Source organism: Vulpes vulpes, chromosome 9, assembly GCF_048418805.1.
Source record: "Vulpes vulpes isolate BD-2025 chromosome 9, VulVul3, whole genome shotgun sequence".
Taxonomy (NCBI): domain Eukaryota; kingdom Metazoa; phylum Chordata; class Mammalia; order Carnivora; family Canidae; genus Vulpes; species Vulpes vulpes.
In genome coordinates this window covers 4938486-4951547 of record NC_132788.1, presented here as the reverse complement: position 1 = coordinate 4951547, position 13062 = coordinate 4938486, and the positions used below count along the sequence as shown (strand labels likewise).

Genomic DNA, 13062 nt, shown 5'->3' with positions numbered 1-13062 from the left:
TTAGTTCCTGAATTACTTGTTAATTGATTTGGTAATTCCCTTGGGTCTGCCTTTCTTTTTTTTTTTTTTTCCTTTCTCCCCCCTTTCTGTTGCTGCATCCAGTTAACAGTGACTGTTCCCAGAGCAATGAAAATATTTTTCACACTTAGATTAGATACATCCTTACATCAGACCACTCACATTCATATTTGCAGAACCAAAAAAAAAAAAAGAAAAAAGAAAAAAAATACCTGCCTTAACTACAACCAGCATATTGTTGTTTTATGTGTACTCATCAAGGTAACCAGTGCGTGCATTCATGAGACTGGATAATTTCCGCAAAAAGGAAGTGTGTTTTTATGTCTTGCGTTTGAGGAGGCTGCTCTGATTTTTTTTTCTTTTTTTCCCCCCCCCTAATGGAAGCCCTCATTTTATTATCAACAGTGGAGGAGATTTGGCAGACTTGATTGATGAAAGGCTTATTGTTTGCAATTCAGCAAGAATAACCATACAAAAGACCATTTGTAGAAAAGTGCAGATTGCTCCTGGAAATGATACTGGAAGAGAATGAGACCCGTTTCTCCCGTGGAGATTGAGCGGTGGGTCCGAGAGGCGCGGCCCTGAGGCCCAGGCTGGCAGGGGGAGCCTCCAGGGGCCCCCCGTGTGGGGGCGGCCCCCTCCCTTGCTGCTGGCTGACGGACACGGGCGATGACGTTGGCATCTACGCACATATTTCTGCTGTTTCCGTGCAGGAGGCAGAAGCTGTTGTCCTTTTGGATTTTTCAGAGAAGAACCTGACTACCCTTGGGACAGCCGCCAGCACGCTGGCCTCATCTTTACGGTGAAGAACACATTGCTTGCATCTCTTGGCTGTGCCTGTGGCATCGGAGACTTTTCGGAAAACACCGCTACCATAGTTTTAGGCCCGTCTGTTCCTGTTTGTGCTGCCCTCCCGCACCGTCTCCTACTTGTTTTAAAAACATCATCACACTTTTGCTCAATTCCAGGCAGCGATGCTCATTTCAGTGTCTGCTCTTAAAAACGTATGGTAGCTAGTGATTTCTGTTCAGTTAGGAAAAGGGGAAGATGTTTGCATTTAGCCTGGTCTCTATTAAAAAGTACAAAGTTACAGCAGTAAAAAGTAACGTTTATCCCGAAAAATGAAAGCCATCCCAAATCTAGCTTCACCCGGGAACGGAAGAGGCGTGCTAAATTGGGCTACTGGGGGGCATGGCCGTTGACGAAGAGCTGCCTGGCTGGATGTTGGCGTCAGTGGACGGAGGAGGAACACCGTGCGCTCTGCGCTCCAGACACATTCCTTCTCGCCGCCCGTTAATGGGGTGGCTGGTGTTTTCCTCATTCTCCTATTCTCCTGGTCGATGGGGCCCCTGAGACGCAGCGCGCTCCCTGCCAGGAGATGCTGCTTGGGCAGACCTGGTACCTGACCAAGGCTCACGGGTGCCTTTCCGGCCTCATCCTCGTACGCCGTGGTCTTATTTATTTCTAATTCCATACCCATTGCGTCAGTCCCCCGTACCTTATTTTTAAAGGTTTTCTCCTAGAACTCACCATCTTGAAAGTTACTTCCTGAAGCTTCCCGGGGAGATACCTATCTGTGTCACTTTTCCTCCCCCAGTTATTTCAAAATGACCAAAATTTAGCTAACCACCCCAGAAGCAATTGTTTTCTAGGCCCCGCTCCCCCAAAGCCCCCAGCCTTGGTGGAGTTAGATCAACCTGCCCTGAGTTTTCAGGCAGCATGGATGGTGGTTCCCTTGTGAGAGCATCCAGCACCAGGTCCCCATCGGTCCCATCACTGACCCCCGAGTAGGGCACTTGGGGGCGGGGAGCAGTTCACAAGCCCGGACAGTTTTGTGCTTGAATTGGCTTCTCCCCAAATGGCAGAGGAGAGGAAGGACATCCCCTTGAGAGACTGCAAGGACGCAGCTCTATACCTTTTATTTTTTAAATATGTACGTGACTTTTGTCTTCAGCTTCATAAGCATATCTTATGCTGGACTGTGCTTTCTGTCCTTAGTTAAATTGCTGATTGTCTCCAAATATTTGAGCCAAGTTGTTGTTCTACTGGGTCACCTCGCTTGTTTACCGGGGCCCTGACCTGAGTACCCCAGGTGGAGCAACAGGCTGCGTCTCCGGCCATGCAGGACTGGAGATTTGGAGCAGGGCGTGAGGGCTGGCCGTGAAGCTCCAAGGTGATGAATATTTCTCCATGATATTTCTCATGATATTTCTGCACTTTAATGACTATTTCTACTAATCCTTGTACTAATAATTTTTAACGGTTCACACTGAGTAGGTGACATTTTGATACATTAATGAGCCTTATCAATGACTTTTAAAAGTTCTCTAGTCTGCCAGGATGCTTTGCCACAGCCCCCCAAAGGAGGGGTGAGAACGGAGTGTCCGGAGTCGTGACCCTCTCTCCCGCTCTCTGTGAGCTGTCACTAGTGTCACACCAGCTGCGGGCTCCAAGAATAAGCCCATCGCTGCATCCTGTCAGAGGAGGTGAATTACACTTCCAAGGTTTGTCGTGGAGGATTTCCCTCAAAAATCATTTGCCTGTACTCTCCGGATACTTGAGAAGCATAAGCCTCAGGAATGGAAGGTGGTGTTCAGCAGGGGTGTTCAGCAGGGGTGTGTCCCACGCCACCAGGCAGAGGACCAGCTGGGGAATTGCTAGTGTGTATTGGAGCAGAGGCCGTCAGGAAAAGGAATTGAAGATGCTGGAGGTTTGGAGCAGGTAGGCTCAGTGAGCTTGCTGCCGGGTGCAGGAGGCCTCCCCAGACTAAGGCCTGGGCTGCCGTGAGTCCCGATGACTGGGTCTGGGGTGTTTGGCAGGATCACGACAAGTATCCCAAAGGAAGGTCAGTGTGGATAACCATCCTGAATTTTGCCTTTTTTTGAGAACAAGTGTTTTCTGGTTTGTTCGTGGGTTTCTGGAAAGTAATGGGCGTAACACGGGTACTTCCTTGGACACAAGATTTGCCAGAAAGGGAAACACTTTGAGAATAATCAAATAAGAGCCAATGGATGCTGTTACCTGGGGCTTACCCATCCGTGTGTCACAACATCACAAGGCCAGGATTTTTTGCTGTTGTTGTTTTCATCTTTTTGGCAACTGGTATATCCTAAGCCTCCAGAACAATAGATGCTCAATAAATATTTATTGAATGGGAAAAAAAAAAATCTCAATCCTTACAACCACCTTATGTGGATAACAGTATAATTCCATTTTGCAAACAGAACGAGTGCTTGGAGAAATTAAGCCCCTTCCTCAATGTCACACAGCTTGGAAATGGCATTGCTGGGGTTTAAATATTATGTGACTTCCCAAGAGTCACATTTGTTCTGGAAGGTCCTTGGGAGGCTCCACAAGGACCTGCCTGGTGGAATGTGTGCCTCAGCTGATAGACTTCTGGAGATGGAGAGTTGGGGATAGTCCAAGGAGGGATCCAGGCCTGGGTCTCCTTTGGAACGTGTTGCCCTAAGAGTGGAAGGCTGAGGAGAGAATTCTGGGAGCTTCTGCTCACCTAAGCAAGTTTCCCAAAGAGCATTCCAGGACTGTCAGGTTCACATGTCACTTGGGTGTCACTGGGAGACGAACAGCTGAGCAGAGCTGGGCCACGCCAGGATGACAGGGCCCTTTTGTCAGGACTCCTAGCACCTTCACTGTTCTCCTTGGCACTGGAACCTCCAAGAAAGGGCGGAGCATGTGTCTTCATTTGCAAGACCCATGTCTTGAGACTCCATTGCTCTGAGGCCCAGATCTGCAGTTTTAGAGATCGGGTGTCATGGTTCAAGAGGCAGTTTCATGCACTGGTGTGCAGAGGCCAACCTGAGACACTTTCTCTTGTTCCCTTGGTATTTCAACCTCTGGGACGGTGGGGTGGTGGCGTCAGGACGTTCTCCACAGCCTGGGTTCTCCAGAGTTCCTTGTGCCACAGGGCTCGCCCCAGAGCATGGCCATCCTTGGCCGGTCCAGTCCGTCGGGCCTGTAGGACCGATCCTAGCCAGGCTGTTACTGATGGTGCATTTTATTTCCTGAAGGGGGGACTGGGCCGCTTGTGACCTTCGTCAGAATTCCATTTTATTGGTCAAGGAGTAATTTTCTTCGTGTCCTTTACATCACGGAGGCAGCCTGGGCAGTCCATCACCTTGATTTCCAAAGGCGGGAGTCTTCCCAGGACGGAGATCCTGTGCTGTGTTAACCAAGTCCTAACTTGACTAAGAACTCTGAGCGAGAAGGGGCCACGATGGCATCGAGTCAGTGGTGGCCAGAAGGGTGCTTGATGCCTCAGGTAATTCATGAGCATCCCGGGGGGGCCAGTCTGGTCGTTACCCTGCCCTTCCGCGAAGATCAGTCATGACATTAGCTTTTTATGCTGAAGAGACTTTTCTTTTTCTCGTGTCGATGATAAACGCTTTGTAATTTTTCAGACTAGGGATGTCGTTTCTGCCTCCTTTCCTGTGGGGGAGGTCACTGCACGAGGGTTCGGTGTTGGAGCCTGACAAGGACCTCCGTCCTTGCCATGCTGGGTAGCGGCTTTGTGGGGGGCCGCGAGGCAGCTGCGGGATGGACAGGGGGCTCCCCTCGGCGCCCGGAGTTGGCAGCGCACTGGGCAGGAAGCCCGGAGCGTGGGGCACCCGTGACCGAGGGCTGGGGCCCGTGGAGAGGGGACATGTGCTGGGGGATGGAGGAGGGACTGCGGGAAGCGACGTCAAGCAGGTGGGCCTGGCCTGGGCCATCTGGGTGGTTCGCTCGGAACCGAGCTGCACTTAACCAGGCCACTTGGTTCCGAAGCGGGTTGACCAGTTGCACGTTCGCAGTCGTGTGAGGCAATGTGTGCCGTCTGGTGGGTCCCAGCAAGGCCGAGCCCTCTGGTCTTCACACTCAGGCTCTCCTCCCAGGGCCGCTGGAGAGCAGGTCCCATAGCTGGGACCCCCAGAGCCTCCCTCGGGGCAACGAGACGTTCCCAGAGGTGAGCGTGCTTCACCTGGGGCTGGAGGTCGGGGGATGCTCGGGGTCCCGGTGGGGGAGCTGGGTTGTGCGGGCCTCATGAGACGCGCCTCTCCGGGAGGCCAGCGGGCGCTCAGAGGCACCGGGACAACATGTCAGTGGCGGTGATCTGTCCCCACGAGTCCCCCAGCAGCGAGTTTCCAGGCACTTATGGTGATGGGAGCTGCTGGTGGCTCACAGCCTGGGCCCTGACGTGGTTGGCCCTGAGCGAGCCACTCTTGCCCCTTTCCTCCCCCGCCTCCCCATCGTCCTCCTCTTCTTCTTCTTTACCATCACCCATAGATTTTCACTTTTAGGACAGATTTAAATTCACAGCAAAATCAAGCAGAAAGCACAGAACGTCCCACCAAGCCCCCCTCCCCAGACGCACACAGCCGCCTCCGCCCCCACGCCGGCACCCGGGCCACAGCGTACAGGCCTGCCGTGGCCCGTGATCACCGCCCAGAGTCCGCAGTTGCCGTCGGGGTCTCTCTCGGTGCCTGCGACCTGTGGGTTTAGACAAATGCACAGTGACGTGTGTCCATCTCTACAGTGTCCTCCTGGATGGTGTCCCTCCCTGAAGAAAATCCTCCACTCTGTGCCAGCTCGCCCCTCCGTCCCCACCGCAGAAACCACTGACCTTTTTATCGTGTCTGTACCTTTGCTTTTTCCAGAACCGTACGTCATGTGCTTGGAATCATAAAGCATGTTGATTCTTCAGAATTGCTGCTTTCACTTAGTGATACACATTTAAGGTCCCGCCATGTCTTTTTATGGCTTGATAGCCCATTTCTTTTTAGTGCCCAGTGCTATTGCATTGCCGGACGAAACACAGTCTGTGTGTCCCTTCACCTATTGAAGGACATCTTGGTTGCTCCCAGCTTTTGGCACTTGGGATAAAGCTGCTCTGACAAGCATTTGGGTGCAGATTTTGGGTGTGGATTTAAGTTGTCACTCACTTGTGTAGAGACCAGCGTGTGGTTGCCAGGTGGCATGGTAAGAATAGCTTTAGTTCAGCCAGAAACTGCCAGACCGTCCTCCCTCGTGTCAGACCGTTCTGCGTCCCCGCTAGCGAGCAGGGAGCGTCTCTGCTGCTCCACGTCCTCGCCAGCATTTGGTGGTGTCAGTGTTTGAGATTATGGCCATTCTGACAGGTGTGCAGCGGTGGTTTTAATTTGCAATTCCTTGGTGACCTGTGATGCTGGGCAACCTTTCTTTTTTCTTTTCTTTCTTTTCTTTTTTAAAGACTTTTTACATTTATTTATTCTTGAGAGAGTCACAGAGAGGCAGACACAGGCAGAGGGAGAAGCAGGCTCCCTGCGGGGAACCCAATGCAGGACTTGATCCCAGGACCTCGGGATCACCTGAGCCAAAGGCAGATGCTCAGCCACTGAGCCACCCAGATGCCCCCGGGCACCCTTTCTGATGCTCATTTGCCATCTGTGTATCTTTCTTGGTGAGGTTTCTGTCCAAATCTCACTTTTCTCTTGGGTTGTTTTCTTATCGTTAAGAATGCTTCATACAAGTTGGATGACACCCCTTCACCAGATGTGTGTGGCGCAGACACTTTCAGCCTGTGGCTTGCCTTCTCATTCTCCCCATTTCTGCTTCCCCAAATAATAATTACCCTCTAGTGTTCCCTGTGTCCATATCAACGTGCCCCTTTCCCTGTGATGGTGGGCTTCTTTGGGTTGCCTGTAATGTTCCCAACAGTCTTTTCTTAGGAGGTTAGTAGAACTCTTGCCAGTATACACTGTATGTAAATGCATCCTCAGAATCATCAACTCTTGATTACATAATTGCTGAGAAGCGTGTGTAATTCTTACAAGTACTTTATGTGTTGTGTTACATTGAGAATGGGTGAAACCTTCTACAAGTTCTATATTATAGGCATTCTAAACCTAATGCTAATTAATAAGCATTCAGGAACGTGCAAAAGTTCTTCCGAGAAATAATTCTCCCCATCTCGTGTCACTGTCAGCATCTGCAATTAACAGCTGGGGGAGTAACCAATTGCCTGTTTGCTTCTGTGTTTATCGTCTAGAGTAACCATGTGCAGACCAAGCCTGTCTGAGCCTGGGGAGAAGGTAGCTACCCCCTGGATAAGAAGGCAGGTGAGCCCCCAGCACACAGTGCAGACCAGGATCCAGGGGGGAAGCTGCCCCTCCCCAAGAGGCAGGATCTTCTTTGGCTGAGATGACGTCCCATCTGATTCTTGAGGCATGGACTTGGTCACAGGGTAGTGGGGCTAGGGGTGCCCGTAGGCTGGGGAACTGAGTGGAAGAGAACAAGAAAGTTAAGAGCAGGTGTCTTTGGAGAGGGAGAGGAAGGATTGCTGTGTTCAGCAGGCAGGCTGCTGGGTGCAGGGATTCTCAACTAGGGCGGGCACTGCAGAGGGATCCTTGGCCTGCAGCCTGGGTGAGGGTGTCAGCAATAGCAACACGTGAGCCTCGAAGACTGAAAAGTGTGGGGGAGGGGACTGTTCTTGGCAGGGCTTGGAGCTACAGGGAGGACCTGATGCCCGGGGAAAGGGGTGGAGAAGAGGCTCCCCTGAGTATGGGGAGGAGCCACCCCATCCTGGGAGATGGCCAGGATGGGGTAGTTTGGGGGGAGGGGGCTGGATGGAATTGTTCTGCAAACTACAAAAACCCTAAAAGTAATACAGGCTCATCATATCAAAATTAGAAAACTTATATGGACCAAAAAAAAAAAAAAAGGTAACCTGTGATGCTAACTCCTGAGCTAACAGTGGTTACGTTATTTTTTCAGATTCCTGTGTAAGTTCACGGTCTCTTGAAACTTTTTCTATCCCACCCTCCCCCAATGCCCCTTGTTCCCCATCCCCTGTGCTTACACAGACCCTCTCCTGCCACCCTGGCCTCCACAGGACACCTGCATCACCCTGGTTGGTCCCATCTGCTCTGTGCTCCATGAGAGAAGGAATCCTGATTACAGTTAACGTCGTAGTAGGTGCTCAGTAAGCCTTCCTTGAATGAATGGATGGAATAGTAACGGGTGTGTCTTTAATTATATTTATAAAATGAGATCACACCGTATAGGCCATTTGGAACCTGCTTCTGGTTTCCAGCCCGCGAGCCTCGGAGGCATCCTTTGAGGCACGTTCTCCACAGATCCACTTGCACCCCAGGCTCCTGTGATTGCACAGCAGAAGGGACGCAGGGACATCTACGCAGCCAGATCACACTTATTCTTTATGCTCCCCGATTTCCCTATCGTAAGTGTCCAACTTGTAATTTGTTTAGTCAAAGGGCAAAGGAATTTTAAGTCTTCAGGTACCTATTTCCATAAATTATTCTCCAGAAGAAAAAAGTAATTCACTCTCGTACAAGCGATATTTCTACATACTTTCTACTACATTTGGGTATTTCATGTGTGTTTTTTAAAATTTCATGAGTTTTATAGAATATTTTAGAATTACGTTTTCCTGTTCGAAAAATACAAACTTCCGTTATTACCAGTTTTACAAACTATTTTTATTGGCTACCTGTATTTTGTGTGTGTGAAACACCGAACAGGCCAATGATGAGAGCTATGGGTTGTTCGGTTCATTGGCCTGTTCGGTAGGCATATTAGCCATTTGCTCGTAGACACATTACACATTTTCCTGTTAACCTTTTGGCTTCGATTTTATTCACAATAGTTTTGGGCATGGACAAGTTTTTCCAAAATTTTGGCATCAAATTTTAATCTTGTGTGTCCTCTTTTATTATGTTTTAAAAGTCTTCTCATTCATCCTTGGGATGGGTGGGATAGAAAACTTCATCCTTTTACTGTTGAGCTGTTTGATTCTTTCAGCTAGTTAAGCTTTCAATAATTGATAGGTTTATCCATTCCCCGTCGACCCGAATGCCACCTTTATTGTGTCCTGTAAACTTCCAGTGTCTCGGGAATTTTGTCTTCTGTTGCATTGGTGGGATCCATGCCGCATCCCATTGAGTTACCTTTGCAGCTTTTGAACTAAGCTTTAAAATCTGGTGGGAGAAGGACTTTTCTGGAGGAGTGGAGAGGAACGGTTTATGGTGACCTTGGGGCGTGAAGCCAGTGCTCCCCACCTCTCCTTCTGTCCCCAAGGAATGGGAGCCGCCGGTTATCAGGAAGGCAGTTGGTTTCCAAGGGGGTAAAATGAGGAGAACGTGAGACAAATAGAAGTAACGCTCATCACAGCGCTTCTGGAGAGCTTGCTCTAGGCGGGGCGCTGGTGCCAGTTTACTTCTGTCGTGTGGTCCTGCAGAGCCCTCAGGTGGCTGTACGAGGTGAGGTCACTTGCCCAAGATCCCCCAGCTCATCCGCGCTGGGTCAGGTGTCCAGGGTCCAGTGTTGTGAGCTCATGCCGTGGCAAGTGGCCCAGATGACAGGGATGTGTGAAACTGGGGTCTTCGGGGCCCCTCTCGGGGTCGTGGTCCAGACACAGCCCCTGTGCCCTGGGTCTTCCAGAGCTCCACACCTTGGCTGAAATGATACTTGAGCAGAGGCCCCAGAAACCTGGTCTCTGGGAGTCTGGTGGCTGCCCGCCAAGGGGTATCTAGGCAGAGGGGAGAGTGGCCTTGCATAGGGAGACGACTGCCTGTGCCCCAGGGTCCCAGAGGCCCTCGCCCCAGGGGCCAGGCAGAAAGGCCTGTGGTGCTGAGAGGTGCCAGGTCCCGGGAGCTGGTGCATCAGCGTGGAGGGCCGAGCACCACGGTGCCCCGCTCAGCGCGTCTTGTGCGGGAGGCTGACCGACGGCCAGGGTTGCTGAGAGGAGTGTGGAGGGGGCCCTGCTGGTACCACGCACATCCCTCTGCTTTTTCAAATGAGTTTCCTCTCGGAGGGGATCAGTGACTTGGTTCTCACATTGCATTTTTATGCGCATTCAGCACTCCAGCATATAATTGAGCAAGTAACTAACTGTACAAGCTCATTTTGGCCACGTTCCTATGTTGGGATAGTTACAAAAATTACCACAAAGCTAGCCCTCTTTTTACCAGATGTTTCAGACTTCGTTGACCACAGCACATGCTAAGTGAGAAATAGATCATACGTGTTGTGACTGTAGAAGGTCTCTATGCACGTGCATACGTATAGTTGTAAGTTCTGTGAAATAATAGCTACTAGGTGCATTGTACTTCAGTCTCTTCCCTCCTGTCCTGCTTTTTAAAAAATGCTGGTTGCAACTCACGACAGTGGTTTCATGGCCTGCTGTCGGCATGACTCACATTTTTTGTAGACACCGTCCTAATGGCCTGGGTGAGCGTGGTGAGGTCTTTCCATGTTGGATCCGTGCTCATGTTGACTTGTGATGTCATCTCGCTGGAACAGCTGCAGACCGGTCGCAGGGCCGGTTAACCTAGGTGAGCAGCACCCAGACAGTGAGCACCGTGGGGAGGGGGGCGCAGAGTTCCCACGTTTCTCCAAGGCCACACCGTCATGACAACGGTCAATTCCACGCCTGCCCTGTCGGGAGTGTCAGTGTTGGGGGGCCCTGTCTGCTGGAGTCGGAAATCATTTTCACCAACTATGCATTTTGCAGACTATTATGAAGGAGGTCTCCACGAGAGGATGGGAAATACCATTTAAATAAAAGATCAGCAGAGAAGGAAAAGCTCTGAAATCAAACAGGCGGCTGGTGGGGGAGGCTTGGCTCTTGGGGGCTTGGCGGGATATTAAGGTTCTGCGAAGGGACAGAGGGTGCAGCGCCTCCGTCAGAGGCCCCATGGAAATCTCTTGAAGTAAGCAGGACAGATTCTAAGTCACGACTCTTGCCAAATCGTCTATATAACCGCATGAGAGCCTCTGACGCACTAATCGTGGCCAAACTCAGAAACTCCGCGGAGAAGAGAGGCCCTTAAGACTTGGTGTCACCCGCCTTCACACCCCCGCCCCGTTCTTCATACCTCAGCAGGAAGTGCCTCGCCAGTTCTCCCGCCTGCTCCCCATTTGCTCTGCTCTCCTGGCTTGCAGGACAGACTCTGGAGGGGGGACCCCCCACACACACCCGTGTTCCCCGGCACCAGAGTCCCACACTGAGGCCAATGGCTGCTTTCAAAAAGGCCAATTCGATTCTGTTACCACTTAGCTGAGAGTCTTCCATGACGCCTCACTGCCCCGCACCCAGGGGCCCAGAGCTGCCCCCCACCACCAGCCCTGGTCTGGTTTCAGAGCCTCCCCACGCCTCCTGGTTTCCCAACACCGTGTGTCTGGCACCTTCCCACCCTCCGCACAGAGGCTCTGGAGCGTGCTGCCTCCTTCGACCTTACCCAGCACCTAAACTTGGCATCTGTGAGATGCCGCCCCTCGGTCCCTCTCCCTGGGAACCGCCCATGTCTGTCCAAGGCCTGGATACCCCCACCCCCCGCGATTCCTCTTAGCACTCTGTTCCTTTATTAAGTTAACCTGGCACCTTGGACTAACTTCTTGGGGAGGCCGTGGGGATGCACATCTGGCTCTCCCGACGGACAGGGCGTTCCTGGAGGACTCTGGGTCCTTGGCTCCTGCTGCTGCTGGACGTGCTGCTGCACGTCGATATGCGGGAAGTCCACACCACGTGGAACATTCGTGTGGTTTACTCATCGGCGTGTCAGGGCAATTTAGGTAGAAAGGAGTGACCGAGGCACTGCGTGTCCGGGAGACAAAGGGAGAGTGGCTGAGAAGAGGCAGCCGGGGACAGGAGAGGCCGTGGCTGTCGCCACGATCATTAATGTACATTGTAAAGACATTTTGGGGATTCCGCGCCATATTTTGTATGGTTGCCAACAAAATGTTGACAGTTGTATTGTGGTTAATAAATTCATTTAGATTTATAAGCATTGTTTACAGAACCTGTTCGCCTGCTGAAACTCTAACAGCATCTGTTCCTTCTTACTAATTAACTGCTAATTACGAATGAGCTTTGTGTGTTTGTCAGTATAACTGGCTCATGCATTTTGTAAGGAACATTAACAAATTGATTTACATAGTGGCAAAGCAATCAAAAGAGTCAACTGAACAGCAAGCATCTAAAGCCCTTTAGCCGGTTTCTGAATGAAGCAAACTTCTGATGCTACAAATTTTGTTGGAAATTTCCTGTTGCCTTAGTTCTATGGTGAAGGTACTGGGATCAGAAGCGATACGTGTTGTGTGATAGTCAAATTAGGGCCCCGCGGCAGGTGGTCCCAAGTAATGGTGACCCCGCGGAACCTGGTGAGGATGCCAGGGGGAGAGGTCCCACGGGAGCAGTCTAAGGGACGTGCACTCTAATCCCTCAGAATACCGGCATCCGAACTCAGTCCCCTCATACCTTACTGCCAAGTAGCAACGTAAATGCTGAGCCCACACGCAGCAAGGCGCCTGGCCGGAAATTTGAACTCTGTTGTCCATCAGACTGTCTTCCTGCTCCTGGAGTCTCCTAATTTCAGACTACGTAGATGCACAGCATGCTTCTAAGAGCAGGCATTTAAAATTAACCAGTTTAGATGGCTGATTCCAGCAGTTCAGGGCTCATCGACTTTACAGAGAGAGGATGGAGGCAGCCCCCTGCCTCGCTGGTGCGACGGGCCTGTTTGCATCCCAACAGCTCCAGAAGAATCTTGCCCCTTGGGGTTTTCTCTACAGTTGCCTCCTTGGTTAGAGCTCAGGGACAGAAAAATAGAACCAAAGCAAGAGAGGTGTCAGCACAAAAAGAAGGGAAGAAATGGGTGGCCCCACTGACCATTTATTTTCACAGTTACCTCTATAGATACTTAAAATGCTGCTATAAAACTGGAGGCCATGAACCAGGCAGGTGGATGGCTAGTGGGTGCAGGGGTTTTGAGGAAGAGCTCAGGTTAAATATGGTAATGGTGTTATATTAAAAACAAACAAAAAAGGCAGCAGCAGCACTAGTGAGGGTTTACCCAAATGGAATGTTCTGTATAAAGGATTGAAATACACAATGCTGACGTGAGCCTTGACACTGTCGTTCAGGGGCAGGACTGCCCGAAGGCGCAAAGATCTAAGCTTGCAGGGAGACCCCACACACCAGCTGTGCACCTCGGGCAAATGCTCCCCCTCCCTCCGAACCTGAGTTAACTCGTCTGTAGAGTAGGAATGACA

At 51.0% G+C, this 13062-nt stretch overlaps 1 protein-coding gene across 29 annotated transcripts in view; it reads left to right on the top strand.

The window, feature by feature from the left end:
- AGAP1 (ArfGAP with GTPase domain, ankyrin repeat and PH domain 1) overlaps positions 1 to 13062 on the top strand; it is a 524640-nt gene that overhangs the window by 275601 nt on the left and 235977 nt on the right. The window lies entirely within an intron of this gene.